The sequence below is a fragment of the Falco punctatus genome, assembly GCF_963210335.1.
Source record: "Falco punctatus genome assembly, chromosome: 1".
In the NCBI taxonomy this organism is placed as follows: Eukaryota; Metazoa; Chordata; class Aves; order Falconiformes; family Falconidae; genus Falco; species Falco punctatus.
The window spans coordinates 59,875,224-59,900,793 of record NC_137580.1 but is presented as its reverse complement, the minus strand read 5'-3'; the positions used below and the strand labels follow the sequence as shown (position 1 = coordinate 59,900,793).

General features: G+C 37.5%; 1 protein-coding gene across 1 annotated transcript in view; it reads left to right on the top strand.

Moving 5' to 3' along the window:
• Nucleotides 1–25,206, top strand: part of SGCZ (sarcoglycan zeta) — a 551,451-nt gene extending 526,245 nt beyond the window's left edge. Inside the window, exon 9 of the mRNA XM_080373912.1 lies at nucleotides 812–25,206. The gene's annotated coding sequence lies outside the window, so the exon portion shown is untranslated. The remainder of the gene's footprint in view (nucleotides 1–811) is intronic.
• Nucleotides 25,207–25,570: the final 364 nt, after the last annotated feature.

Here is a 25,570-nt window from a genome sequence, read left to right as displayed (position 1 = left end):
GCTGCAAAGTTCCTAAGCAAAGAATATCACATAGAAGTATATGCACGTAAAATATGTTGGGGCCAGCTCTGGTGCATAACTTGCAGAATGATCAGGGATCAGTGACTCTAACAAAAATCCCCATAACCTTTCCTTTATGGGCATGTTCAGATCACTGTCTTTGTTGTGTTAATACATACATAAACAGGCTGTTCGTCATGCTGTATCCAGTCCTTTTTCTATATATATTCTAGATTGTAATATCTTCAAAGAGAATCTAGAGGATTAATCCTAGTGCAGTCGAGCCATTATTTATTCCTGACAAATAATAATAAAGAGGTGTTGTTAACAGAATTCTGTATGGAGCCTAGAGAAACTGAAAGTGAGAGGGGAAATTATACAAAATAACACTGCAAAATCGTAAAGCATTCAGAGAATGTTAGCTATCCTCAGGGAAGTAGATTTTTGTGTGCAAGTCTCGCTTTACTAGGCTTTTTTAAATTAGACCGATAGCTTAGCTCTCTGCAGTGAACCTAACACAGAAATATATGACAGTTCATCTTTTCAGGTACATTAGCCCTTTAGAAGCCTACCACAATACTTCTGGTCCCTCTGGATTAACAAAAAAAAAAATATATATATCAGAATAAAAGACCTCTATCTTTTTCTTTGCACTGTTCTTCTGCAAACTAAAGTTGTTACAACTTTGAAAAAAATAGGTTAGGGTTGATTCAACAGTTCCAATGAATTCACTGTTTTATCAACTGCTTAAAAATTAAAGACGCAGAAATAGCTGTTCTTAGATACTTGTTTTTCAACTTTTTTTCTCCAGGGTCCAAAAGACTGCTTGAAACAGGTATATCTTTGTATTGGGTTTGCATGGCACAGTTTTGGTACCAGGGGAGCTACAGGGGTGGCTCCTATGAGAAACTGCAAGAAGCTTCCCCTATGTTTGATGGAACTAATGCCAGCTGGCTCCAAGATGGACCTGCTGCTGGTCAAGGCCAAGCCTATCATCAGTGATGGTGGTAGTGCCTCTGGGATAATGTATTTGAGAAGAGGAAAAAACCTGCTGCATGACAGCAGCTGGAGAGAGGAATGAGAATACCTGAGAGCAACCACTCTGCAGACACCAAGGTCAGTGCAGAAGGAGGGGCAGGAGGTGCTCCAGGCACCACAGCAGAGGTTCCCTGGCAGCCCATGGTGAGGACCATGGTGAAGCAGGCTGTGCCTCTGCAGCCCATGGAGGTTAACAGTGGAGCAGATATCCACCTGTAGCCCATGGAGGACCCCACACCAGAGTAGGGGGATGCCTAAAGGAGGCTGTGACTCCATGGGAAGCCTGTGTTGGAGCAGACTCCTGTCAGGACCTGTGGACCCATGGACAGAGGAGCCCAGGCTGGAGCAGGTTTGCTGCATGACTTCTAACCCGGTGGGGGACCCACACTAGAGCAATCTGTTCCTGAAGGACTGCACCCCGTGGAAGGGACTGAAGCTGGAGCAGTTTGTGAAGATCTGCAGCCCGTGGGAAGGACTCATGCTGGAGATGTTCACAGAGGACTGTCTCCCATGGGAGGGACTCCATGGTGGAGCAGGGGCAGAGTGTGAGGTGCCTCCCCCTGAAGGGGAAGGAGCAGCAGAGACAGCGTGTGATGAACTGACCACAACCCCCATTCTCTGTGTCCCTGTGCCACTGGTGGGGGAGAAGGTAGAGAAAATCAGGGGTATAGTTAAGCCATGGAAGAAATCAGCATGGGGACGGTGTTTTTAAAATTTGGGTTTATTTCTCATTATCTTACTCCGATTTGATTGGTAATAAATTAATTTTTTCCCCTAGTCAAGCCTGTTTCACCCATGACAGTAATTGGTGAATGATCTCTCCCTGCCCTTATCTCAACCCACAAACCTTTCATTGTATTTTCTCTCCCCTGTCCAGTTGAGGAGGGGGAGTGATGGAGCAGCTTTGGTGGGCACCTAGCATCCAGCCAGGGTCAATGCACCACAATCTCCATTAGTTTCTTACATTGAATAAGTAAGTTCATATAAGTTCATATATCTTGAACTTCCCTGCTAAGTTTTGAAATAATTTTTCATTAGGAACAGTGATCACATCTTCATTAGGTCTTTTCTACTATATGGATTGAAATGGATGCTCAAGTCCTTTGTATCTAATTTAAACAAATTTTGTCATTAGGTCAGTTGCAGCTATCTTTTTGGATGTTCATTAGATAACCATTAAGAGATGGCTATAATGTTGAGGGAAAAGAAAAAAAAAGAAAAAAAAAAACCCTGATGATTCTAAAAGCAAATGGAAGTCTGTTACTGATTGCTTACAAGACCTGTGGTGGTTTTACATGGTTGTTTCTGTTACTACTGCAAAGACAAAAGAAAAATACTGTGGTGCAACTTCTTTTAAATGTGCATTTAAATGTGCATTGCTTCTAAGTTTTACAGGTCTTGTAAGTAATGTGCAAATGCATCTGCTACCTCTGAGTATCTTTTTTTTTTTTTTTCTTCAGTTGCCTCCAGGCTCTCTTTTTCTTTGAAAATGTAAAATGTTGCAATATGGAAATTCATATTTTAAACAAAAAACTTTGTGGGAGTTGTTTGGCAAGAAGAGGTATTGATCTTAACCCTAAGGCTTAATTTTAATAATTAGGATGAAATACAACCAGAATTAACTTTATTTCATTTGACTTACATTACACTTTCACAAATCATACTTATAGTTGAATTTATGTAAATAGATTTTTTTTTATAAACCTTTCACTGAAGGGATACGGGAAAAAAAATGTCACCTGAGAAGGAAGACCGTATGTCCTCTAATGTCCTAAAATGCCCGTCAGTTCAGCAAATTTCCAGAGATTATAAACTGAAGCAGCAAAATTTGAGTTTCAGTGAGAGATTCTTCAATATTTCTCTTCCATTCTTTTCTTTGAATGTTCTCAAAGGCAAAATAAGAGAATGAAAAAAATATATATATTCTTATCTTCACTTTTTCCTTTCATTATTCCACCTGTAATGGATGAATGCAGTCAGTTTATAAACTCCTGGAAGAAATTCAAGAGGGACTTAAAAGAACTTGAACTTTTGTACAAAGCTTAATATTGCTCTGTCTTTAACATTGCCAAGGGAAATGTCATGTCTTTATCTGTGCTGACACAAAGAGGCAGTTAAAAGACTCCTTAACAATAGAATTGCTCTTATTTACTGCGTATTTTATATTCTATTACAGTTGGTAATATCTGATTCATATCTCTGTGGGATTTTTTCTTCTTCCTTTTCACCATCCAGAAGGAATATAGGCAGAAAATTTTCATATAAAATAAGGATGTATTCAGGAAATATTTCAAAGTTAACTCAATCTATTTTTTACTCTCATCAGAAGGAACAGGATCCCTGAGAAAAGATTTTCTGGGTGTTCAGGACATGGCAATTGTTTTCTGTGTGATATACATGTATGTATGTGCCATTAAAGTAGTTTATATAAAATACAGTCTTTTTTGGGAAAAGGAACATCCTCATCATAACTTGTAATTAATTTGAGCATTAACCTAATTCTAATGCTACTTGATGGTGTAGACAGTTTTATAGATTCCTTTAAGACATTTGCCTGATTTATTTATTTGAGCACAAAAGCTAGGCCAAATATGGGTGTCTAGCATAGGTAATATTGGACACGTCAACTGTATTAACCATTTATGATTGAAAACACACTGTATTTCATGTGCTGTGATATCTCAGATGCTAAGGAGGAACAAAAGAGTGGCTGGGCAGGGACAGAACTTTCCCCACACAATTCTACCCTCTACATCATTTTCCGCGTGGCAAAGACAGTCTTAGTGGCAATCTTCCGGTAAGATTATGAAGCTGGTGCTATTAATCACCTTAGCAGAAGTAATGGGAAAAGGTTATATCCTCAGCTATTCAGTACTGGCCAGATATCATCAGAATATTTTGTTTCAGCTTTTTTTAATGGTCAGAGCTGCAGAGAGGTGGGTTTTTTTCCTGCATAAGGATTCAGTAGACAATACCTGTAAAATGCTGACTGAGGTTTCCTTGTCCCCACCTTCAACCTGAGGTAGTATCTTTAGTAGGGATTATCCATACCTATCTCTGTAGTCTCATTAATCTACCTGTGCCCAGCCAGCTATGCCCTGTCACTGCACAGTCCCTTGGCCTTCCTCCAGCTTTGCCTCCTCCTCAGCTGTTCAGCTATCAAACCACGGCTGGGTGGTGCTGCCTGATAAACCAGTGCTCAGATTGATTGTGAATGCAAACAAGAAATAAATAAGTAGAAGTCCTTGGCCTTCCAAAGAAGTGAATATTGTCTGCCAAGAGGATCAGGTTCCCAGTAAGACTGTCCTGTCCTCTGTCCATTTCCAGCTGGCTCCACAGAAGTCACTAGGCCTGGACTAAGGCTTATGATTTTGGACAGCAATATATTCTTGATGTGTACCCTAGTTGTTGAGGTGTTTCTATATCAACAAACAAGTTCCCAGTATGTAACAGATTTTTGTGTCTGCTGTGTGCGTAAGGAGTATTCTTGTAGTGCCTTGGCACTATTTAAAGCAGTATTACTTTCACAGTAGACTGTTGTCAGATGGTAAATTTTATTTAAACCAAATGTGGTATCACTCGCTTTCCTTCAGTGATTTTATATTTTGCATGTCTGCCACAGCTCATAGAAAAGAAAGGCGACTGTAACATCTGGTAGGCCCAGGGCAAGTAGGCCCAAGGCCAGTGAAATAAATACTGCTGCCTGGTTACTAAATTTTGGTCAAAATTATCTAGCTTCGAAGAAAAAATTAGCAAATGAAATAGCTGAGTAACCTTATTTCAAAGGCTATAATCTCTAAGAGTAAGACACTTAGAAACATACAGTGAAAAGAAATTCTTGGCTCCAGTTATTTTATTCAGGCAGAGCTGCACTCCTTTAATCTAACTTAAGGGGGTGGGGGGGTGGACAGGTAAGAAAATTTTAGTAAGTTCTTTTGCCAAAGGAAGGAAGAAGAAAGCCAAACCTCTTTGCTCTGTGACAGTATATATATAGAGAGGAATAGAAGGCATCACTAGTTATTTCACACTCCTGTAGAATTATACTGAAGGGAAAATATCACTGAACAGTAGGAAAAATATAGAATTCATGAGCCAAGGAATATTACTTATAATCTTTTCTTCCTAGTGAAATTCTCAAAGCACAAATCATGAGTGCTGCATTATGATTTGTAGAGACTTTTACCGCAAAATATCTGAAGTGCATTAACACTTTCTGGTCTCCTCCATTTCAATTCCTATCCAAGCATCAGTTCTCTGATAGAGAACTATCCCTTCTCTGACACTATAGCATCCCGTGGGATTGCAATGGAAAGTCAAAACTGGTTTAAGGTGGCCCTGCTGTTGTTCAGGTATGTTTTCCTTATACCTACAGGTATTCAAGTTATACGCTTCTGAAAAATAACTTCTTGCCATGGAGTCAGTACGGCTTGTTAGAGGGTGGCTGCTAAACCACCTCACATATAGTAATATTAGCTCTGGTCTGAAAGGAATGATTGTGATTACAAATTAAATGGGCTCCCTGAAAATATCTTCTCCAGGCTTCCCCTAGCCCATATGCTTCCTCCTATTTTGCTGGTTAATGTAAACCCCATCACCTCTATTTTATTCAAAAAGTGAAGACAAGGAGCATCCTGTGCCTCTTCCTGAGCAGTCTTGGTTCACCTCTACAAAAGTGAACATGAATTCCACAAAAGGCTGTTGATCTGACTTTGATTTTGCAAATTATTTATTGCTTTACAAAGCTAGATCATCATTCTCAATGTGAACACTGGTAGATTTTTTTTTTTTTTTCATATCACTGTATGTCATGTGCTGGATCAGCAGAGCACAGCTACAATTTTGCCCACTTTACAGAACTCAAGTCCATGTTTTTTATTAATGATCATCATTTGAATGAGAAATTATGCAGTTCTTTAAGTGTTTTTTCATTAACTAGCTATCTTTAACTTCTTGCTGAGCAGAGATTTTTTTGATTTGCAAAAGAATTGTATTGCTCTATGGCACTGTACTGGAAAATATGGGCTTTCCTACACTTAGAGTTTGTGTGCGTACACAAAACTAAACAATATTTCCTAAAGTTTGGTCATACTTATGCAGTTTTAAAATACACATGCATAAATACATAGGTAGTATACACTAGAGCATTTTGTATGTGATAAGATAGTGGATTTCCAATTCCTTTCAATGTCTAAACTTTTGAAGGCAAATGTTACCTTAGCAAAACAAAAAAAAAAACCTTTACAGAAACTCTTGCATCTTTCCTTCTGAGTAAGATCATCAAGTGACCTAAATTCTCCAGCCTACGTGGCCTGAACTCTAAAATTATTCTGAACCTGAGAAGTCCATAGGACAGATATTCCTGTAATAAGAAAAGAAATATTGTTATGCACTTACTGGTGTTTATAGGAGGCAGAGAAATAGGGCATGCTGAGCTGTCTGTTTTGCACACTCTTATTTCACAGGAAATAGCTACAAAAAAATAAGACCCACATTAGGGAGGCAGAGTGATAATAGATGGCAAGGAGGTGGGATTCCAGTGAGAGAGAAACAACCACAATAAAAATGCATGCAAATGGGAAATAACAAAGTCAGTTGCCATTGATGCATCATAAATAGCTTGATATGATCTTAATTTGATGCTGCTTATGAAATATATGCAGCATGACAATCTGCGCAGGTTTATTACATATTCAATATTGCTGATTTCAAAGAGATTGCATGTGGTGTAATGCTGTGCCAAATATGGTTAAATACACTCTACTTTCTTCAAATGTTTAAGTCAATATTCAGTGTTTTTCAGGTAATGTGTGTCTAAATAGTTAAGAAAATGCTTAGGGACAGGAACTGTCCTTTAAATTTTTCCTTGTCTGTAATTAGAGTGAAGTAGAGGTCTGATCAACATTGGAACTGATATGCATACGCAAATCAAATAAAATTCAGAATAATCTGGGGATATGTGTTGAGGAAGATGGAGGGATAAAAGAATAGTTAATCATTCTTGGTAACATTTTACTGTAAACAAGTGTTAATGTGACATGACCTTGAGGCATTACAGCAATCTCTTTTCAGCTTTGCTAATGTATCAACTACATGCACCATAAAGGTTTCCATGGTTTGACCTAATCTACAGAAGTTTGATCTATCCTTATTAAGTAAAAAAAAAATAATATATATATATATATAAGAACTCAGTTTACTTTGATGACAATAGAGGTGTAAGTACCTGCTGAACATCTTTCTGTACTGCTTTTTTATATTGTCTTCCTTTTGTTTCATTTATGTTAGAATGATCATGGTGTGAAAATTAATATAAATTCAGTGCTCATTCTAAACAAAGGTGTCTTGATCCAGTATTGTGGCAAATTGTATAAAAATGAGTGCATATTAGCCATCTATCACTCCAGAGTATCACTTTTTGCTATTGATAAAAATTATGACTGACATAAAAAGCTTCAAAGTAAGTAACTCTTAACAGAAAAACATTTCATCGTTAAACTTAACATTCTTTTGGGAGAGAAACATTTCTAGGGTGCTAGTGATGTTAGTATAAACACTTTTTTAATTAGGCAGATATACTAAAAAAGGGAATCACAGATATCTTATATAATTGAGCTATTGAGCAGCTCTGCCTTTCAATCTGAAATGTATATTGGTTCTAGCATAGGTCATCAATTGGCTGTGAAACCTTTCAACACTTCTCTGCAGGAATGGTCTGTGTCTTTCTAATTCTGGGAAGATTCAATTTGGTCATTGGCAGAAGTTTCCAGTATTACTTGAAATTCATCCAATTAAATGAATTCTAAATTTCTGAGTGTGAATGCAGACAGCCAAGAGCAGTGCCAACATTAATTTATCCTTATATATGAGCATAATGTTGTAGAAGGCCAATTTACCCAGTCTATCTCCCAGAGAGCACACAATTGTTACCATATTTCTGGCAGGATCTTTTCCTACTATAGTTTAAGAGATTATATTGTTCTTTATCATTGAGTATGTGATAGGAAGGGGAAGGAATGGCTGGTACATATCTAAGAGTTTCTTTAATTTGCTTTATTTTACATCAGCAGCCACAAGGCAGGTAATTGCTGCCTTATTTGCATAAAACTCCTCTGTTGTTACTGAGGAAACTGTATGTAATTCCCAGATTTAAAAAGAAACTTGGCTAAAACTGTACCTTGCAACTGGTCTGGAAGAAACTGAATGTAAACTAGAAATCTTTGTTTACCATCACCGTTTCAATGTTTGTGAGGTCTTAACAAAATCCTCTCAAAGAGAACAGAAAAAGATTTAAGTGTTCTAAAAAAAACCCAAACCAAGCCAAAATTATTCAACCAAGTTTAGCAAGTAGGAGCATTACATGGATTTATAGCGTGTGTGTGTGTCCCCCCAGATTTTCATTACTCTTCTAGTCAGGACTTCATTAGGTTACCTGGAACACTCACCCAAATCACACTCTTTGGAATTTTGCCTCTGAATTAATTGCTTTTTATATTTAGCCAGTTTTTCACTCCCTATATAATCTTACTCAGACTGCATATATCCATTGATTTTAAATTATTTGCTGTGTAGTTGAATATGCAGTTACATAGTCTTAGAAATACAATTACCATTCCAATAGCATGACTTGCTATATAAGTAGCCTTAAAAGGGCCAAGCACCAGTAATTTCATGCAGGGAAACACATTCTTAAAATGTATTGTTATGTATCCACATCTACTGTTGTTTGTATTTTCATCAATAAAGAATTTAAGTTGTTACGACAAGTCAACTACTACCAATAAGTACCTCAGTGAGAAATTATGTCTTCAGTCTAGTTATCCTTTTTACAGGAGTGGATAGGGAGGGAGATGAGAGTCACAGAATGGTCAGGGTTGGAAGTGGCCTCTGGAGATCAAGTCCAACCCCTTGCTAAAGCAGATTCACCTACAGCAGGTTGCACAGAATCATGTCCAGGTGGGTTTTGAATGCCTCCAGTGAAGGAGACTCCACACCCTCTCTGGGCAGCCTGTGCCAGTGCTCTGTCACCATCAAGGTAAAGAAGTTCTTCCTCATATTCAGATGGAGCTTCCTGTTTTGCAGTTTGTGCCCGCTGCCCCTTGTTCTGTTGCCAGGCGCTACTGAAAAGAGCCTGGCCCCATCCTCCTGACACTTGCCCTTAAGACATTTGTAGATATTGGTAAGATCCCCTCTCAGACTTCTCCAGGCTAAACAGTCCCAGCTCTCTCAGCCTTTCCTCATAATACAAATGCTTCAGTCCCCTAATAATCTTCATAGCCCTCTGCTGGACCCTTGTCATGACCCAAAAGGAGTCATTTAGGACAACCTCCCTCCCCTTGGGACCAACGACCAAGTTCATGATACCCTTGGACTGAATTAAAGTGAAACAACACCAAGTGAAACAACACCAACCAACCAGTTTAATGATTTATTAATACAAAATGCAAGACGTGGTTAGATACAATAACTCAATGGCCATTATTTCAAATGGATAAGCAAGTCCCATGCCACACGTTGTTACTTAGATCTAGTCACTATTCAATAAAAAGAAAGGCGGGGGGTGGGGGGGGTGGCGGGGTGGAGAAGAGGTATCATCACCCGTGGAGCCAGCAGCATCCCATTGGTCCTCTTCACCCTAGGTGTCTTGGTGGTGGAGGTCCCCATCAGTGGTTGCGCAGGGTTTTAGGCAACCCTTGCTTGCACATGAGCGGTTGCCTTATGCCACCACAGATGTGTTTTTTCAGGAAGTGCTAGCTAGACCTCGCCTTCACAAAACCTAAAGCCTGTACCACCCTGTGGTCACCAAGTTAGGAAAACTGCAGCTTACTGTGCAGCCACAGATCGTCTCAGTTCCTCGTCTTCTGGTTATCGAGTTAGGCAACAGCATCTCATTTCAGTTCTTCTCCAATCTGAGCAGAACAGCTTTGCATCAGTTCTGTACTGTCCTAGTTTCAGCTGGGATGGAGTTAATTATCTTCTTAGGAGCTAGTAAGGTGCTGTGTATTGGCTTTGACATGAGAACAATGTTGATAACACACTGATGGTTTTAGTTCTTGCTAGGTAATGTTTTTACTAAGTCAAGGACTTTTCAGTTCCTCAGGCCTTGTTAGCAAAAAAGCTGGAGGAGCACAAGGAATTGGGAGGGGGCACAGCCAGGCCAGCTGACTCGAATTAGCCAAAGGGGTATTCCGCACTATGAGATGTCATGCTGAATATATATACTGGGGGGGTTGGCTAGGATAGGGGGATTGTTGCTTGGAGACTGGCTGGGCATCAGTCGGCGGGTGGTGAGCAGTTGCATTGTGCACCATGTGTTCCTTTCTTCCTTTCCCTATGGATCTTATTCTTTCTGTCCCCCTTTTCATTATAACAATTATTGTCATCGTTGTTATTGTTCTTTCATTTTTGTTCTGTTTCAGTTATTAAATTGTTCTTATCCGAACCCCTGAGTTTTACATTGCTTTCCAACTCTCCTCCCCGCCCCTTTGGGTGAGGAGGGGAGTGAGTGAGCAGCTGCATAGTATTTAATTACTAGCTAGGGTTAAACCATAACACACACTAAGCAATGTTTAAGGCAATTATCAATACGTTGTTTCCTTATAAACCTCTCCAGAAGTTCTCTGTCTCTCTTGAGCTGGGGAGCCCAGAGCTGGACACAGCACTCCATGTGCAGCCTCATCAGGGCAGAGCAGAGGGGCAGGATCACCTCCCCTGACCTGCTGGCCACGCTCCCCATAATGTGCCCCAGGGTCCCATTGGCCTTCTTGGCCACTGCTGGCCCATGGGCAACATGCTGCCCACCAGAACTCCTTGGTCTTTCTCTGCAGAGCTGCCTTCCAGCAGATCAGCCCCTAGGCTGTTCTGGTGCATGGAATTATTCCTCCTGAGGTGCAGGACCCTACACTTGCCCTTGTTGAACTTCATTAAGTTCCTCTCCACCCAACTCTCTGGCCTGTCCAGGTCTCACTGAACAGCAGTGCAACCTTCTGGGCTGTCAGCCACTCTTCTCAGTTTTATATCATCTGCAAACTTACTGAGGGGACACTCAGCCCCTTCATCCAGGTCATTGATAAATAAGTTGAGCAAGGTGTACTTATTTAAAAAAACAAAAAAAAAGCAAATTATGTCATTTAGATACTAAAATGATCTCTTATAAAAAGATGGCTTGGTGTTTTTATATGGAATCAAATTGAAAATATTTTCTTATTAAAATTACATTTTAAAGATTATTCTGGTATTATGAACTAAGAATTTAATGATATGGCTGTAGCACTGCATGTGGATGTTTCCATCTGAGGAATACTCAAACTGAGATTAGGAACATCCTGTTTAAGTTTACAGGCATCAGTACAGAACACCTCAGATAAAAGCAGGCCTGTATCTACTTTGTCAGTGTAGAGTGCCAAGAAAATGACATAGCTGAATGTTAAATATTATTCTATATCATATTAAAAAAGCTACACAAGACGGAAAAAGCAAAATGTGACAAAAGTATATTAGATCAACATAAGCCGTGGTGTATTTCCATTACCAAAGCACAAGAAATAATACTGTGATAATGTAGTGGTTGTAAGCACAGGCTGTTATTGAATAACTTACTGGGTATCAGTATTTTCATTCACCAGGGGGCTTATGTTTGGCTTTGTGTTGTGCTGCTGTGCTGCCCAGGCTCATGTTCCTTCCCTGCCTATGTCCTCTTCCTGTACTCGCTTTTGTAGAGTTGGGGTGGCGTTACTTGCATGGCTTCTCAGCTCAGGAGTGAAGAAAGGCTGAGCACCCCTTTCTCTGCCTACATGTTGCCTGTCTTAGTTTGCAAAGTGCAGAATAAGCTGCCTCACATATTAAGTCAGTAAGGGTGGGATTCCGCTCCTAATTAAAGCACTTGAACTGCTGTGCCTATGAATCGGGTGTCTCCCACTACTGTCAATAGCAGTCTGCAGTAAATGGAGGTTGGAGTCCTTGTGGCTATGGTCCCCCTAAAGCACATGTCTAATTGTTTCTGAGGAAAATGGCCAATATTGAATTCTGGATTCCATTGATTGCCCTGTCTGTATCACCACTGCCTGTGTCGAGTACAGATTCCTTGACTATTACAGGCATGTAGATATGCTCACATGTGGATACTCTAATCTCAAGCTATAACTTTCTCTGGTAGTCTTTGATCCCAGACCAATGGTTAAGGAATAAGGTCATGGAAGGAGGAGATGGAGTGAAAGTGTTTGGATATCAAAAGACTGAAAAACACAGCAGGGATACCAACACTTTGTTGAGCTGGTACCTCTGCCATGGAATAAGTTTCCCAAAGAAAGATCCAATCTAAGCAGCTACATTAGATTGGGTAAGAATTGGAGAGACTCTTCCCCTGTTATGCATTAAATCCTGGTGACTCTTTCAAATAGGCTTAAAAGCAGTAAAGCATGTAATGATATTACAACTTATCCACATTGACACTGTGAGACATGGAGCACAGTGGATTCAGAGAATATGTCTTGCAAATAATTGTCCACCTCTTCCATGAGACAGCTACATTGTTGGAGGAGGCACAGGTGGTTTTGTTTATTTTAAACCAGTGCTTCATAGCTTTGCTTTGTGATAAATTAGATTGGAAAGGACCTCTGGAGGTCCAACCTCACTCAGAGCAAAACCAATTTCAAAGGTTGCATTGATCTGTAAACTGTGTCCACAGCAAAATGAAGTTTGTGGGGTTGTATTTATTGTATTTAGCCCAAGCTAACTCAAATTATACTGCTTGCAGGCAGCTAAAAGTAAAATCAGGAAGAGAAGAGTGATAACTGGGAGTCTGGGACATCCCTTGCTGAGCTCCTTTGAGAAATCCCACAAGGAAGCAAGGCCCTGCTGCTTGACAAATTCCTGTTCTACTTTGCACCTGTATCCTGGGGCTGTGAGATTCAGTGTATAAAACAGGTGTAATTTGAACAATTTCTTGAAAATTAGGGAAAGAAAAAACATCTGACTCTTTAGGACTAAATACTGTGTAGCTTTTCCGAACAATTATTGACCAATTTTTATTTGAAGGAATGCCAGACTTAGCTCAAATCACTTAGGATATTTATTTCTACAGTAAACAATATATTAGTTATGTAGTATAGTTACATACAGTTGTATAGTATATATGCAGTTATTAGGTAATATAGGTCACTGGTACCACTGACCTTAGTTGCTAATTTAAGCTTTATCTTTGTCAAGGCCTGCTTGTAATACATGTGATTTATTTTTTTCTTGCTCTTTTTTAAATTATTAATATCTAAACAGGATCTGGTTTATATAAATTGTCTTGTTTCTAGAGGAAAAATATAAATGCTTGAAACAATTATGATGAATATGTAAGATATATATGATGTGTGTTTATACCACGTATATGTGGTATAAACACAAGAGTATTGATCACAGTGGCTATTACATATTTTCACACAATCCTTGGATAAATTCATTTTAAAGGAAAATAATGTTTAAAAGTCCTAGATGAGAAAATTGATTGAATTTTCTTCTCTTTATTTATCCTATCGTGTATTTTCATGTTCTAGTACAGAAAAATCTGATGTCTGGTTTCTTGTCTTTCCTCCAGCTCTCTCATTCATGACCTACTTCTATGCCATTTTAAACAATAAATGGTAATAATAGCAAAAATAAATATTCTTATATATAAGGCTATTAAAAACCACAAAAGAATAAAAGCCAGTCTGAGGACAAGAACAGCAATATAGTTTTGGTCTATTTTGTAATTAATATAGTGAAGCAATACAAATTTTGGGCATATTACTCTAACACAATCTATGTTAGATAGCTTTAATATTTTTAGAAGAAATTTATAATTTTTTGTAACAGAACCAAAATCTTTCTTTTTAGCACACCGAACACTATTCACGTTTGCTGTGCAATCAGTTTAATTAATTTAAATTTGGCAATTTTGATAAGCATTATTTGGCATGACAAAATACTGGCTGTGTTGCTCCATTCTTACAGTTTCATACAACTTTTCTATATAATCTTAGGGTTTTTAATTATTGCCATTTCTGATTAGTTTCAGCAGACCATTTTGAGAGGTTTTCTATGAAGTAAATCTTGACTGCTCTATATGTCACCGCTTACATACCATCTCAGTTCAGTGTCACTCCATTATTTTCTTTCATGCTGCACATAATTCTTTTATATGCTCTATAATTCAGTATGTGCTGTTTTACCAGGCTGCAATATTGTTCAAAAATGTGTGCCTTTTTTAGTCATTAGTTTGTTGACCTTTTTAATTTGTTTAAAAATATGCTTAGTTTGTTGTTGCATTATCCTGTCAGTTGGAATAGAATCATTTTATTACAGGCCTTTGACCTAAAACAGTGAAGAGGAAGCTAGTAATTACAGTCCTGTCCATAAGTGTTTAGTCATTATAATATTTTGCAAATTCTCCTTTCTTTCTAAATGGAGTACCAGCACATTACATACTGTCACATTATTAAGACCTGCAAGCTGTTATTGTTACCCACCGTCTCTGTATCTTGAATCTCTGTTTTTGAACAGGTTTCTTAATCTGTTTTCCCATAGAAAGTACCAGTATTAGTGTGATCTTGTGGAAAATGCATAAATTCTATCCTAAGCCTGAGAAATAACTGCTAATAAAAAAAAAAAGATATATTATAAAGGGATATGTGTTAAGGAAAGATTATTTTCTTTTCCAGCAATGCCATATTTTGTTTCTGGACTTCAGATCTCTCTATTTTTTCCAACCCAACCCTTCCCTCCCCTTAGAAATGGTGCAAGAAACAGTGCTGCCCACAGTAAACAAAAATCAGAGACAAAAAAACCCCACAACCACAATGAAAAAAAAAAAAAAAAAGAAGGTTGAATTAATTCTGCCTTGAAATGGATTTTGACACAGAGAAGTGTGGCCCAGTTAACTCACCATGTATAAGTTTCAGTCTCCTCTAATATCTTTTTTCTTGGTAGATTTGTAATGAGTTTATCCAATGGTCATCTGTATATATTTTATGATCCCAGCAAAGTTACTTCATTACTGATGGACAAATTACTTTTTTTGGTTATGAACAGGGAGGAAATAATTTGCTAAGCAGAGTCTGCATTTCTTCTCTGCTGGTCATGAAGCTGTTGCTAAGAAACAATGGTGATTTTAGTTTCATGAATATATTTTTCATGAAGTCTGAGAAAGAAACCTAACCACTTTGGATCTACATAATATTTTTGAAACTGAATTTAAAATGTTCCTTCATGGTGGTATCCTGCTCACTTCAGAACCATAACAGATTAAAAAATAAATATTATTTCAGTGGTATTACTAGTCCCATAGATAGAGGGCAATGGGATAAAATTAATACCTAAAAAATGTGATGGAAAAAACCAGCAGGAGGTATACTTAAAGACTGTATTAAATGGTATAGTATCTTTTATTCCCATCAGACTCAATTAGAAAGCAACTGATAAATATTTTCACTTATTCTTGTTGTATGGGAGACCTCTGACATGGCTGAGGGCTCCTTTTTATTATTGCTTTTGAAAGTCTAATTTCTCATGATAACAATCAGTTTTGTCAAGTGACAGAAAAAGTAATTAAAGATGTTCATAAGTAACTCATGTCTCTGCCAACAAACTAAATAGTTAAACAAGTTTACGAATTACAACAATAACTAGACTTTATGAATAATGGAAAATTGGTCTTACATTATTTGTCCCAGTAGACATGGTGGTGGTAGTATTGATTTCCATGCAATCAAAAAGCAATGATTCAGAATTATAGCTATCGTCCTGTTGAATACTGATGAAAGTATAAATATATTCATCCGCATTACAAAATGACACCATGCTCTTCAAACTGCACTAGTTTGCTGCACTGAAAGTGAAGAATTAATCCAGATCGTCATAAGGTATGTTAACCTGAAAAAAAAAAAAAAAAAAAAAAAACCAACAACTTTTTTTTAAAAAAAAAGTAATTGAATACTGATTTCTTTCTTGTGAAAAGAAGAGCTGGATATCATGACCTTTTAAAGGACACTGAGTAATTAGTCTATACATTTTTCTTCATTCCTCTAGATGGATGTACAAGGCTAAGAAAACTGACTTCTTGATCTCACAGCTTAATCATTGACCCAGCCTCTGTTTTGAATATCTTTATTACTGTGTTTCAAAGATACCTAGCAAAAATTATTATAAGAAAATTTTGCCTGTGTTTGCCTGCATTAGGGAATGCAGTACAGAAAAAGTCAAATAAAATCTTTAGTCATCCTCAAGACTGGAGGAGAAACAGGTACTTTAAAGAAACAATGTTTCTTTACATTGTGAAGTTGGCAACATCAGCAGAAATATTTTAGATTTGCAAGTATCACAACAAATTGGAACTGTTGGGTGTCTTACTGAGGCAAATAAATGTCTCATATATGTTATGCAAACAAAGGTAAAGATACTGCTTAAAATCTTGACACGTACCAACACGATTGCACATACCTTGTTACCTAAAATTTGAGTTTGCATCAGTTAGTTTTCCCAGAGCTCTCAAAAAACTTGCTCAAAAAAGTCAATTACTGTTGGCAGCCTTATTTTTTCCCCCTGCCATGCTGAGAATTTGTCTGTACAACACTAAACAATATACCTTTAATTTGATTTCTAAAACAAAGTCACAAATGTATCAATAAGCACCTGCTATTCTGTCTTAACATTGATCTGCTTGTCCTTACAAAAAGTTAATTTGATTTTTCGTTTGTCTTCAGCAAGTTTATTTTCTTAGAACTAGTTTACACCTGAACTTACTGATGTTATCGACATGTGTATTTATATATATGTATTCATGCTGGATATATATGCTGGAAATGCTTATGGCCACTGGGGTGGAATAGATGTATTATGGAGTGGTTAAGCAAGTCAAGTAAAAGGTTCTCTAACCCCAAAATCTGATAGGAAGATGACCTAATATAGTAAAAAAAAATAAAAAAAAAAATAAAAAAAAAAAAGGTGGGGAGTGGGGCAGTAAAAAGTGTTATTTTCTTATTAACTGCTATATCTACTACAAACCAGCTTTTTTATTCTTCCTGAAGATAGGGACTTGAGGAGAGCTAGTAGTCACAGGAAGATGTTAATTTGTTAATTTTACTTTGTGATTTGTTAATTTTACTTTTTTCACAGCTATGTGTTTTTGAAGAGTGTTCCTTCCAATCAGTTTTGATGTATGTGTTTCAAGTCTCTATAATAATAAATAAAACATAGTAAGGCAGAACCTTGGTCAAACATCATACATTGTAGTATGTTAAAGGAGGGGCAAAGCTTAGTGCCTTCTGTGTGAAGACAGGTTGTATATAACAACACAATAAGAAGCAGCCAGAGAAATTTGGAAAGAGATATAGTAAAGAGAAATGTCATTGTAAATACATTTTTCTTCTGCTTTCCTCTTTCCTCTTTCTCTGTCTTGAATTTCAAACTTCACGCAGCACAGACTGTCTTCGCTAGCTAGCAGCAAATGTCCCATCAGTCAATTTTACTTTTGATGATTTCCATCCTAATTTGTAGATATATTAATCTTTGCAGACAACGTACCTATATAAATTAGCATGACTGAAGGAATAGAATTTAGAGGATTTCTACTCAAAGCTCTGGAGAACAGCAGGGGTGAGATTGAAGTTCTTTACATTTCCTGGATGCTCTTTTGCTAAGACTGCTGAAGGTGCATGCAAAAGAACAGAAACACTGCAAAAGGTAAAGGTACAGGGTGTTAAATTGAAGATCTACCTTGAATGGAGAAGTTCATTATACCAGATTGTCTCTAAATAAATAAACAAAAAAAAATTAAAAAAGCAAAAAGAAAAGCAACTAAGAACAAAACCCTCTGCAGATTTTGTGGGGGATTGTAATCATCCTGATTTTTCTGATTCTCAAGTAACTGCTTCATTTTGTTTCCAGACTTTACTTCCCCCTCCCTGGATATTCAGTGCTATGGGTGGCAGACACCAGTGGCTCTGAACTTCCTTTCTCCTCCTACTGATGGTTTCTACCACTGGATGAGAAGCACTTGCACATGGGAGCCATACATTTTCTAGGCCATTTTGATGATATACTTGAGTAGCTTTAGTAAATATAACTGCAACACTTTAAGTAAATTTTGGTCCACCTACATCAGGAAAATCACACCCAAACCACAAATATCAGTTTGCAGTCCTTATAAAAACTGTAAGGGAAATGTTCTTCTTCATGTTAGGAAGATTTCTGGAAGACTTTGTTTTCCATTGTAGGAATTTTAGTTTATTCCACAACAAAGCAGCAGATCACAGATGAATCCTTTTATACCAGGAAATTGTCTGACAGAACAGCTTGTGTGGGAATCTCGCTAAGGGAAATCTCCAGCCAGGAATCAAATGCTTTTCAAATTATGAATCTGATGTATCTGTTGCAACAGGTTTCAGGAATTCTAATAATTAAAAAAAAAATAAAAATGAGAGGGAGAAATTTTATGAAAGTCAAACAGGCAGTGGTAGGGATAAAAGGAGGATGGCAAAAGGAGACAGACACCAGAGTCCTATCTGAGTAATTCCCTGCACCCATAAATTGCCAAGTAAATCCTTGTTTGCCATACACTTAAGTGTATTTCCACAGAAGAAATCAGGATTTGTAATAAATTATGTATTTTTAGCATGTTAAATACTAGAAAAGGGTGTAAGTTATCCTATATCATCTTTTTCATGTTTTCTAAAGTCCTGTTAATATTTCTAAATATTTCATAGCCTCTGGTATCATCCAGAGGCCCACTTATTATTTTACTGCAACAATGAAACAAAGAAGCTGTCTCTCCTCTCTCTCTTTGGCAATGTTATAAGCTAGAGATGCCATTAATATAATACAACAAATGTAGGCATCAGTTTCTGTTGATGCTAAGATCTACCTCCTTGGCCAGGTGCTGGGCAGCACACTCTGCTTTGCAGATTTCTCAGACTGCTCTGTATTTTTCTTGAAAGTAGTGTTGATTAAGTCTTGTCTCATAGTACTGCGCTGTGTAACATTTCTTCTGCTTCATTCGCCCCCTGCAAATTTATGGTAAGTGAAGGATCAGTGAAGTACTAGGATTCTGATGGATGAAATGCACAAAAAATTATCCAGTATTATTATTCAATATTTGGTGAGAGAAAGAGATGTTTCAAGACATATTAAACAGGAGAGAGCTAAAAGCACAGACGAGGACAGAACTAGAACTGAAAAGAATTTTGAGTTGTAAAAAAAATGAGTGTAATTCAACAACGGGGAGTGCAATTCACATAGGACCATGGCAATTAGATTTCTAGAACACATAACCTATAAGAACAAAACTTAAATAAACAAGGTTGTTCAGCCTAGAAGTCTCTGTCTATGAATGAGGGTAGAGCAGATAACAGTCCAATGAAAAGTATCTGAAAAGAAAAAGACATATATTCTCTGTGCCCTTTGTGCAAAAATTCAGCAAGGATAGGTTAGAAAATCCAGCTAGAAAGGTTGCCAAGTCTGAAAATATATTAAGTGGGTATATTTTCAACCTAGTTACTGAAACTGCCTTAAAACAGAAGTTAGGCAAACAAAGTAGGAGACAGAGTAATGTAGATGCATGCAATTGCTCATATGTGACAGGTTTCCTTTAAAAGATACATGGAGAGGATAAATTTACTTCGTGGAGCAGGCTCCAACTAGTTTTTTTGGGGTATTTGACCCTTCTTATTGTTGTTGGTCCAAGTTTGCTTGCTGTTAATGCTGAAGTATTGCGACACAAATAAAACAGATGCTCTGACCTTCCAGTGTGCTACACAATGTTCAAACAAGGTGTGGTTTTTACTGCTATTTAAGTAGAAAAGAAACTATACTACAGTCAGTAAAGCAGACTGAAAATCAGTTTTGTGTAGTACCCAAAGGGCTTAGCCTTTGACAATATAGCACATTAAAGCTGCCTGAAAAAATTTTGTCGTTCTTTTCTGCTATTTCATAACATAGAGAAAAAAATATTTCTTTTTCAGTGGAGCATAAGAACAATAATATCAGCTGGCAATACCCAACTTTTTCAGCTTTCTTACTTCACATAATGTTGAACTTACCAAAAACGATGGCAGAGCTCCTGCAATTTTATTTCTTTAGTCTATTTAAAGAGCATGTTAGTCACAGCAGCAGGTCAAATGATATAAGAGCTTGAATGTTGCAGTTAGAGAACACATTGTGCTGTAGTCACCCACTGTTGTGTTATTTATAAATAGTTTGTAATTTAAACATAGCTGGAAAAGTTCACTGGAACAAATCAAGCATGAAACCAATAATGAACAGTTTTTACAGTGCTTTTTCTTTAAGAACATACAGTACTCTTTCCCCACCACCAGTCCAACTGTTCTTATCTATTGACAACTTTATAAGGAGAGGGACAGGAACTTCCCTACCAGAAGTATCTATATCCAAATAATAATCCAAACCTTTCATGCTGTTAAATAAACTAACAAAAAACCTTTTCAGAATTAGCTTATAAATCATTCTTCTCTCCCTTTGCACTGCACCCCAAACTGTCATTAGACCATGAATTCACCTCAGTGTAGCACTGGGAAATGGTCTCTGTTGGTTCTTTAAATTCTCCTTGCTCTTGGTACGCAACACTTCATTTTATTGGCGTATAGCAAAGATTTTTATGATCTAAGGGAATAAATTATTCTGCATGATGCTCAAAAATGTGTAGAAAATCATTTCTTTTTTTTTTTTTCAAGCAGAATTATTGTGACTTCACAGAGGGCACCATGGAGATTTTCAATTTCATAGAGTTTATGAATAATTTATGAACAAACAGTGGAAGGAGTTGACTACATTCTAAGACAAACTTTAATCATTGAGTTTTTCCTGATACATTTTTCAGAAAAGGGAATTTCAGGAATAGCATCTGCATCACACTTCTAGTATCAAGTGTACTAGCACGTACATATTTTTTATATTAATCTGCAGGTACAAACAATTAAAAGGCTTAGCTATATTAGTTATGAGTAACCTCCTTCCCCCCTCCACCGCAAATATTTCTCATTCCTTCAATTTTATTCAGTATAAATTGAAAAATATAGCTTTTTTTTGTTCAGATTTTATTACGCATGCATCACCTAATGATCGAATGGACTCCTTATCTTCGTATTTATTAAAGAGGCAATTGTTACATTAGCTAACGTTTTCTTTTCAATTAAATCCATACATGATCTGTAACTGTGACTGACTCAGTCAGTTCAAAGCTATTTTTTGGGGAAACTAGAAATTAGCCAGTCTAACATACACCTGATATGGTGAACAGAAAGTAATTTTTCTCTCAGCAGGTATTGATCTTAAACTTTGTGAAATCTACTTTGAGAACCCAAATATATACCCTGACTTCCTTGGATCCACACCGTTCAAGACTGATAGGATTAATGAGTTGTGTGAATCACAAATTATGCTGTGCACATTATAGGACAATGAGATTTATCACTCCCTTTATCTCAACTAATCCTTGTTCTACTCTGTTCCTGGTGGGAGCAGCTTCCTCTGCTTCCTATGTCAGCAGAAACTTCTGTGGACAGTAGGGAAGAGGATTTTACAAATCCTACTGAGCTGAGCTGTGCAGCACAGATGTCCCTGAAACTTGTGTGAGAAATCTTCCCTGTGTTTTGGCTTGATTCAAGATAAATTTAGGATATATTCTTATTAAAAGCCTCCTGGAGGCAGACAGCATCATCTCTTTAAGAGGTATTGTGAAGATTCAGAAATTTGAATAGAGAATAACTAAGAGTTTGCATTCTGTAAAAACATTGTTTGAAGAGGATATTAAAATCTCATTCTATCATGAGATCATGTTGTCTTATGTTAGACAGAGAACCTATTTGAAAGGAGAAACATCTAGTTCTGTATCTCCTGCCTGTGAATGAGTCCACTGTTCCAGGCCAGAGGAGATTGAAGAGTCTTCTTACAAAGTCTAAAATTGCAGCCTCGTTCTCAGGTTAAGCTATGTATATACATATGTATATTTATTCTGTTTGGTATGTTGTCATAAGGATGAGACTTCAAAATTCAGCCACTTTCATTTTTTCAATTTTTCAGTCTTCTCAAAGTCTAAGTTACTGATTTGGTTCAGAGCAGTAACTTCAGTCTTTCCCTGAATTAAAGGAAAATTTTTAGTATCTGAGAGGGGGAGCAGGCCTATAAGTGTATTAATTATTTAAACTATTTGTGGGAGTGTTGACCAAGCCACTTTTTTATTTGGTCTTTGTGGAAGGCTTTTTCTCCTACACAAGGCAGTCTTGCTGTTTACATTGTGGTTCATGGTGGGTTTGGGGTTTTGTCTGTACTGGTGTGCAATAACTTTTTATGGTGGTCAGTACTTATTCATGAGGGAAAGGACTGAGAGACTTGCAAAATATTTGTCCTTCATTCTTTTCCTGGAAACTGCTTTTGAATGAACTTATCAGCCATACCTGGCAGGGCCTGGGCAGTGATGCTGCAGGGTGTCTGGTGCGAAAAGAGGCTGTGGATTGCCTAGTGCTGGTCACAGGCAACTCTGAAACAAAGCCTGCGGGTGACATGCCAGGGCAGGGACACCCCTGGGGACTACAGGTGGGCCCAGCAAGGGCAAGGACACTGAGAATCATGGAGTGGTGGAGGAAAAGCAGCAAGAACATGGTAGAGCAGCAGAAAGAAGCCAGTCTACCACCACTCACCTCACCAGAGGGACTGGGACAGGCTGAATGTCATCAAAGCAAAAACAGGGCAAGCTGAGACTAGAAAAGGGGGAGATAACACTGGGAATGTCCTTGACTTAAGCCTGGGGAAGGGGGAGGAAGAAGGCTTACTTTTATGTTTGTGTAATTATTTATATTCTCTTCTGTCAATACCTGCATCAGTGATTAAATGTTTTGGGGTTTGGATTTTTTTTTTCCAGTTGGCAATAAATTAAGTAAATATATTCCAGGTCAAGATCATTTTGCCTGTGACAATGGGTGAAGAAGTTTTTCTTTCACTTCAGTGTACATTGCTGAGGCATCCATGTCACTTTTTTCTTCATCTTGTTTCCTTCTGCAGATCCTTGCTTGAATCCATATAGATGTAAGCATTCCCTCAGTTTGTTTTCAGAAGATGCTTTTCCTTTTACAAATGATGTGCTGTATGAAAAAATGCTCAGTGTGCTTTTTGATTTGCTGCTGCTTATTTAAGGATCAATCATCAGATCAGCATTTTTATTATTAAAATGACAATACAAAAGTATATATAAATGTAATAACTTCTAGATTTGAAAACGTGTTATTTAAATCATTATTTATATAGATAAAACCTGTTTATAAGTTAGAGATTTTAAATATAAGTTACTTAAAATAGCAAATCTGACAGTAGTTTTCTAAATTCTCATTTTCTTCTGAGCTAGTTCTAATAGCTTCATGGATTATGCTACTAAAATACAAAAATTCCAGTTAAGCCACAAATCTCACAAGCATTTGGACTATCCTTTCTTATGTTATACTATATCAGCTAAAGAAAGTTTTAGTTGTTTGAGTATTGAAAAATTCCATATTTTTAATCAAAAAAATCTCCTCCTTTGGGAAACCTGCAGAAAAAAAAATAGTTTGTTTATGTTATTGCCATTAGTAGTAGCATTCTGATAATGTCTGTTTGCTCAACTTTATTTCCTTCTTAACCTCTTTTTTATTTCAGCAAAAGGGGTACACACTAACAGCACAGTTTCAGAGGATCCTACCTTGGCTATATTGCCTAAATATTACTGTAGCAGGTTTTGTTCTTGAAACTAATAGATCTGTTTGAGCTGTCCAGCTGCACACTGCTTTTCAGAATTTCCTTTGCCGTTTGTTTCAAAGGACTTTTTAATTCTAGTTGATGAGCTTTATTTGAGGTTGACCCATAACACTTGATTATACGGGGAGCAAAGTCCGAACACTTGCCTAATGAAGGAGTCAGGCTGGCATCTATCTCATGAGGAGCATATGATGTGAATGTGATTTGCATGAAATAACTGATTGTTTCTGCCCTAATATTTAATACACAGGTGCTATTCATATAAATTACATGTGGAAACACATACCATGCTGTTTTGATGTCAGTGCCAATGCTATTTAAAACAATCAGAAGCCTCTTTTTGCTAGAGCTGCTTATTTTAAAAGAAGCCATTACAGATTAAGTAGGGCATGCAGTGAATGACAGACATAAAGGACTGAGCTGGGAGGATGCAACTTCATTGGTTTCATGGTGATAAAAGCTTTGTTTACTTGATGTTTCTCACATAGAAGAGTGAAGAAGGCTCTGTGTTGGTTTATAACCTCCCACTATATAACCAGTACATTAGGCAAGCTTCCCTTCAGCCTAATCCTCAGAGTTTACTCTGGGAAAGTTCTCGTGAACTAGCTCCCCTTCCCCACTGTCTGGAGAGCAGCATGCTGTCAGTAGGCAAGCTGGGAAGACAGAGTGCTACCAGCCACATCACTAAGGCAATTACCTCTCAAGGATGGCAAATTTACCTCTACTGCACTTCAGCTGAAAGCTGCCAAAAGTTTGCAACTTGTTGCTAGCACTGAAATGCCTGATTTTACTTCCTTTATCTATGCCTCAACAGTAAAGTCAAGAAGATTAACACCTATCCTTACTCCAACACAGACTCCAAGTATCTGAAATCATTTGACAATGAGTTGCAGTACTGCTATTGCTGGAGCAGATCATCTGCATGTGATGTTTACCATATGAAACATTTAAACATCTTGATCTTGTAATTGCTATTTAAGCAGGATGAATTTCTTTAAAAATTGAATGTGTTAGAGCAAGTAGTGAAACCTAGGCATGACAGAGAAATAACATAGTCCCTTAGATTACAGCACAGACATATGAGTTAGAGTGTGTCTGAGCGTTGCTAAACTAACCATGCTTGTCAAAGCACCTAATGCTGATTGAAGGTATTAGTAGATAATAGCTTGAATAAGAATCCGTACCCTAATATTAGTGCAGGGGACACAAAAAAGTGCCTTGGTGCTGTTCCAGTCAGTGGAAGAGCTGATGACATCTCCTTAGGAAGAAGACATTTATTCCCTCCTTTTCCTCCATCTCTCTGATTCCTGTGTTTGCATGATCAGACAAGCAGAGCTAAGTCCTGTCCTTCTCATCCTCAGACACAGCCATGCATCCCAGCTCATGTGACAGTAACTTTCTTTTTTTTTTTCAGGAGTTAAATTCCAACCCATAATCAACAAAATATATGTTGTTCTGTCATGGCTGTTAATCATGTTACCATTTTCCTCACATTCTCTCTTTTATCAATTTAAAACCTAGAGTACCCTGTGGACTGAGAAATAGTACTGCAGGACTGTTCCTCACAGGCTGTAATTTCTGGCACTAAGATCCTTCCAGTTAGCTATTACACGTAGTATGGATTCATTTTCCTGGGCCTGGCGAGGGACACCTTTGTGTATGTTGCCTTACTAGAGAAGAGGTAACGTGCTCATCATCATACGTCAGGTATGTGTCAGATTTTTTGTCTTAAAATACAGAAATAAGACATTTTAATTTTTTCGCAAAA